The 6,176-nt window shown below is 46.8% G+C and overlaps 1 long non-coding RNA gene across 1 annotated transcript in view; it reads left to right on the forward strand.

Annotated features, from left to right (window-relative positions):
- The window catches only part of LOC116568088, a 43,720-nt gene extending 38,036 nt beyond the window's left edge, over positions 1 to 5,684 (forward strand). The window contains exon 4 of the long non-coding RNA XR_004276500.1: positions 5,307 to 5,684. This is a non-coding gene — a long non-coding RNA (uncharacterized LOC116568088). The remainder of the gene's footprint in view (positions 1 to 5,306) is intronic.
- Positions 5,685 to 6,176: the final 492 nt, after the last annotated feature.

Genomic DNA, 6,176 nt, shown 5'->3' on the forward strand with positions numbered 1-6,176 from the left:
AACGTGCAGCCAGGGTTGAGAACCACCGGGATCCATGGTATAGATCACAGCTTCCTTCCCATGGTTTTCAGGGACTCCGTGTCATTCAATCTTTCAGCACATATGTATTTTTTTTTTTTAAGATTTTATTTATGGGGCATCTGGATGGCTCAGTCGGTTAAGCGTCTGCCTTTAGCTCAGGTCATGATCCCAGGGTCCGGGGACTGAGCCCCATATCTGGCTCCCTGGTTGGTGGGGAGCCTGCTTCTCCCTCCCCCTCTGCTGCTCCCCCTGCTTGTGCGCTCTCACTCACTCTCTCAAATAAATAAATAAAATATATATAAAGAAGATTTTATTTATTTATTTGTCAGAGAGCACAGACAGAGAGGGAGTGGCAGGCAGAGGGAGAAGCAGACTCCCCCCCTGAGCAAGGAGCCCCATGTGGGACTCGATCAGACTCTGGGATCATGACCTGAGCCAAAAGCAGACACTTAACTGACTGAGCCACCCAGGCAGCCCTCAGCAAATATTTATTAAGCACCTGCCATGTACCAGAGAATCTGCTGGCACAGACGCTAAGCGAAGAGTAACACTTAGGCCTATGGTTTATCAAGGGCAATCCAGCTCTTAGTATTCTGAGCCTTATTTCTGCCTCCTCTTACCTCTCACTCTGTTCTGTGATCATGACCTGAAACTTGCACTTCTGCAGCCTATGAACATGCCATTGTCTCAACCCAAATTCCACCCCTCAGCCTCCTGGCCTACTTAAGACTCAGCTTGAGAACCACTTCCTCTGAAAAGGCTTGACCTAACCCCAGCCCTGGATCTGCCCTGATGATCATCACACTTGCCACTGTACCTACTGTCATCGCTGTCCATTTCGCTGTCTGGTGCCCTCACTATCCTGAGAGCTCCTTGGGGACAGGGAGAGTGACTAAACCATCTCCCCATCCCCCATGGAGGTGCCAACTCTTGGGTCTGTAGGAAAGGTACTCCCAGGGGGGCAATAAATGGTATGAGCAAGGGATGAGCAGAATGGAAATGAATTAGAGGAGAACTGCAGCCTCAGAAGCTTCGTGAAGCCGAATTCGGGATGGGAGTTTCAAAAACAGGCAGCCCTGTGACCACCAGGGAGGCAGGGAGAGAAATACAGTATTACAACTGAGAAAAACAGGCGCACCTGGGTGGCTCAGTCGGTTAAGCATCTGCCTTTGGCTCGGATCATGATTCCAGGGTCCTGGAATTGAGAGCTCCCTGCTCAGTGGGGAGTCTGCTTCTCCCTCTCCCACTGCCCTTGCTTGTGCTCTCTTTCTCAAATAAACGAATTGCTAAAACAACAACAACAGAGTAGAGCAGTGGTAGCAACCTGTTGCCTTCCTTCTTGCGTGGTGAAGTCTGTGTTCTAACTCATACACTTATTATGTGACTTTGGGTTAGGGCTCCCCTACTTATGCAGGGCTGGTGGCAGGAGTACAAATGGAGGCCCATATTCCGTATGTCCGAAGAGCTAAAAATTATAAACTAACAAACCATTACATATAGCTTCTATTCTATTCTCCTACTTTAATAAAATTTACCTTCATAACGACCTGGAAGGCTAGGTTTAAATCTGGACTTCTCAGAGTTGTTGGGATTATGATGGCGCAAAGAAAATTAGTCCCTAACCTAGCCACTTCTCTTCCCACCCGTGGTAGGCAGGATAACGTGCCCTTTGCCCAAGGTATCCACAGCCAAAGCCCTGAGGACTATGAATCTGTTATTTCACACAGCAAAGAGGAATTAAGATTGCTAATCACCCAACCTGGAGATAGGGAGATGATCCTGGGTTATCTGGGTCGGCCCAATGCCATCACAAGGATCCTAACAAGGGAGAGAGCTGAGGCAAAAGAAATCACTGGAAAAGGCAAGTATATGGACTCTTCTATAGAGCCTCCGGGAAGGGGCAGAGCTCTGCCAGCACCTGGATGGCAGCCCACTGAGCCCCACTTCAGACTTCTGACCCCCAGAAGTGTGGTTACCTCTGTGATACTTTTTTACAGTAACACTAGGAGACTAGTACATTGCCTGAGGCTCTGCCCTGCATGAGGGCCTCAGGCTCACCTGTGGGGCCATTTCAGCCACAAAACCAAAGTCACACTCCCCCAAACAACTGCCCCTTTGGTACCCCTTGGGCCCGGGGGGACACAAATTAGCGTTTTGGGGAGGAAAGACACACAGAAGAGACTCTGGAAGAGGGCTGAGGCTATTTGAGCATGGAAAGGTGGCGTTTTGGCACTTAGAGTATGTTCTGGAAAAGGTATGGGCTCTGAGTTGGCACAATTTCTGGACTACTTGGCTTTCTCACCCTGTAGGGAGGTACACAGCTCCTAAAGGGGATCCAGGGAAAGACCCTGTAACGCACAGAGCCCAAGAGCTCACACACAGCACTGTCATGGGTCAAATGGCTTTGCCTCCCCAAGCCTCATCTGTAAAGCCAACCATTCAGATCATTACTGAGTACCTCCTCTGTGCCACGTGTTACGCTTAGTGACAGCTGAATGGTAGGTCAAGCAGCTGGCCGATACGAAGGAATCCCTTGATAACATAATTTACTTCCCCTCCTGCTTAATCTCAACTGAGTCGTGGGCTTGCAAATTAGAAATAGAAACCCCATGCTCAAACTTTTCAGGAGACTTCACCTGCTCCTGGGAGGAACCTAAAATGCTTTGCAAGGCCCTGCAAACCCAATGTGCCCTCCCCACTCTGCCTCCTCCTGTGCTCCTCTGCACAGACCTTGGGAGTCCCCAACTGCACCAAGGGCCTTCCCTGCTCCTGCCTGGCCTTCCCTTGCTGTTCCTTCTGTCTGCAAGGTTGTGTCCTCCACACATACCCACCCCTCTACCACCAATCTCTTTTAGGGCTTAGTTTAAATACCATTCTCTTGAGGAAGCCCTTCTGTTTCCCCTACCCCACTAACTAGAGCAGCTTTACCTGCTATCTTCTCTTCCAGGTCCAGGGAGCCCTCTCTGGCCCTAACCATGATGACCATCATATGACCATCTGGGTGACTTTTTGTGGTTAACAGAAGATGAATCTATTTTTGTAACTTTTCATTTTTTTCAAGACAGGGTCCCAAATGTATTACTTTTTATTTTTACTGTTTTTTTTTTTACTTTTCTCCTGGCAAAATAGACACAACATAAAATTAACCATTTTCGCCATTTTTAAGGGTCCAGTTCAGTGGCATTAAGTACATTCATGGTCAAGGGACCAGCACCTCTAGCCATCTCCAGGACTTTTCCACCATCCCAAACTGAAACTCAACACCCATGAGACAGTAAGTCTCCATTGTCCCCTCCCCTCAGTTCCTGGGGACCACTGTCCCACTGTCTCTGTGAATCTGACTAGGGACCTCATATACGTGGAATCATACAGTACTTGTCCTTTTGTCCCCAGCTTATTTCACATGGCACAATGCCTTCAACGTTCCTCCAACTTGTAACGTGTCAGAATTTTGCTTTATCTTATTTTCTCGCTCGCTCTTAAGGCTGAATACTGTTCTGTCGCTGTGGATGTGCGACATGTGTTTATATACTCATCCGTCGATGGGTACTTGGGCTGCTACCACCTGTTAACGATTGTGGATAGTGCTGCCACGAACATGGGCGTGAAGAGTTCCGTTCCCTTGCTTTCAATTTTTCTGTATCTATATGTGGAAGTGGAATTGCTGGATCAAATGGTAATTCTATGATTAATATAGGTTGCTTTTTATCTGTTCTTCTACTCTCCTGGCTCCCTTCCTCCGCCACAGCCTTTAGCCCCATGAGGGGAGGAACCATGTCTGTCTTCTGGGACCAGCATGAGCCGGTGCTTCAATCAGTGTTTGTTCAGTGAATGAACAAAAGGCAACTTAGCTGATTTGGGGGCAGGGGAAGCCTGAAGCAGATGGAAACAGAAGATAAGGGGCAGAGGTCCCTGACAGGTTTTCTGTCCCAGAGGGCGCCACACCAAAGACGGTGCCCACAAGGGGGTCCGTTTTGTTCCAGTTTTTTTTTTTTTTTTTTTTTTTTTAAAGTTTCCATGCCTTTTTGTGGGGCTCACCCTCCCTCTGGTCTTAAAGCTTTTAGAAGGAATCATATAAAAGGGAGTTCAAGTATCTTTGCCTCTCTTTTCTTCTTGAGGCAACAGGGCATAATGTGAAAGCTGTTTTTTGAGTCAGAGGAATGAGCTTAGAATTCAGGCTCCCCCGCTTCCTGGTAGTGACTCTGAGCCTGTCTTTCGTCATCTGTAAAATGGGAATATTATACAATTCATAGTGCAATTTTAAAGATTATCTCAAATATGTAAACAGCCTGGAACAAAGGAGGTGCTGTCAATGCTGGTTCTCCCTTATCTCCTTTTCTAAGAGTCACTACACACATCATGTGTGCTCAGCTGGCCGGCATGATAAGCCCTATTTGAAAGCCTTTATGGTTTTGATCACCATGAGGCAGCTTCTAAAACAGAGACCAAAGGAACATATTCTGGCACAGAGGAGCCCATTATACACCATGCGTTCTCTCCACGGAGGCTGAGCCCACAATTAAGAGGTGAACTGGTCCTTACTATTCTCCGGTCAAAAACGTTAGGCACGCTGACAAACACTGAACACATCTGAAACGATGACAAGTACACCTCAAGGATGCGCCATGCTGGACTTTGCGTGGCACTCCCTCATAGGTTCTCTCTTTCGAGCCTGGCAGGAAGCAGATAGAGAGCTGGAGGAGTTGTCTCAGGTTACAAAGGCTGCATACGGCAGTGGGGTATAATGAAAAGCATTCAAAAGATCTGGGTTCAAATTCCGACTCTGCCCTTCATTCATGTTGTGATTTTAGGCAAGATCAAGTAAATGAGACCCAGCTCAGAAATGATCATTACTGAGGCATATGACTTTCAGTCATCTGTCCTACAATGCATGGTATTTTGCTTTTTTGAGAGACAGGAAGGAAAAACTGAATACACAGGGGGAAAGGACAGCAAGTTCTACTCAGAGTATGTTTGGAAGACCATCACCTGTGAAATGCAGATTCTCAACCCCACCGCAAATCTACTGAATCAGAATCCTTGGGAGGTCCGGGATCCATGTTTTCATAAGCGCTAGGAAATTTGCAAGCCTGCTAATGGTGTGAGAAGCGCTTTGCTATGCACAATGCATAAATGAATTCATTTTGTATTCTGGTAACTCCCAACTTTATACTAACTTCCTCCACTTGTAACTGCTTACCTGACATCTTCATATAGACATCTCAAATATAATGTGTCTAAAACCAAACTCTTGATTTCTCTCTTTACACCTGCTCCTTTTGTAGGCCTTCACTGGGAACCGGCTCGGCAGTCACCCAACTGTTTAAACCAAGAACCTAGGTGCCAATCTTGAGGTCATCCTCTCTCCAGGGTCCCTTTATCCAATCTGATTCATCAACAAATCCTGTCAATCATCTTCAGGTAGATGCAGAATGAAACATCTAGAATCCTTCCCTACTCACCACAGCTGCACCATTACCAAGCTGAAGTCCCTCACACTCGCTGAAGGGTCTCCAATCCATCCTCTGCCCTCAGAGTTTGCGGTCCTCACTGCTAATCTTGGAAAAACATGCATGACGATTGGCTCAATCTAGAGACCCTGAGATCCTGACCTGAGCCGAAATCTAGAGTCAGAGGCTTAACCAACTCAATCACCCAGTAGCACTGCTACTTTTTTTTTTTTTTTTAATTTGACAGAGAGAAAGATCATAAGTGGGCAGAGAGGCAGGCAGAGAGAGTGGGGCAAGCAGGCTCCTTGCTGAGCAGAGAGCCCGATGCGGGGCTCGATCCCAGGACCCTGAGATCATGACCTGAGCAGAACGCAGAAGCTTAACCCACTGAGCCACCCAGGCATCCCTCTACTATTTTTTAATTGAAAATTCTATGGAGTTAATTGCAGACTCACACACATTGCCTAGCTTTCCCCAGTGGAAATGGTTTGCAAAATTATAGTATTACATCACATCAGGATTCTAACATTGATACATCCTCCTCATTTCTGTCGAACTTATTTGTATGTGTATGACTTCTACTTTTTGCAACTCTGTAAGTCTAAAATTATTCCAAAATAAAAAGTTAAAGGGGTGCCTGGCAGACTCAGATAAAGGAGCACACAGCTCTTGGTTTTGGGCTGTGAGTTCAAGGTCCCCCTAGGG

The sequence above is a fragment of the Mustela erminea genome, chromosome 10, assembly GCF_009829155.1.
Source record: "Mustela erminea isolate mMusErm1 chromosome 10, mMusErm1.Pri, whole genome shotgun sequence".
NCBI lineage: Eukaryota > Metazoa > Chordata > Mammalia > Carnivora > Mustelidae > Mustela > Mustela erminea.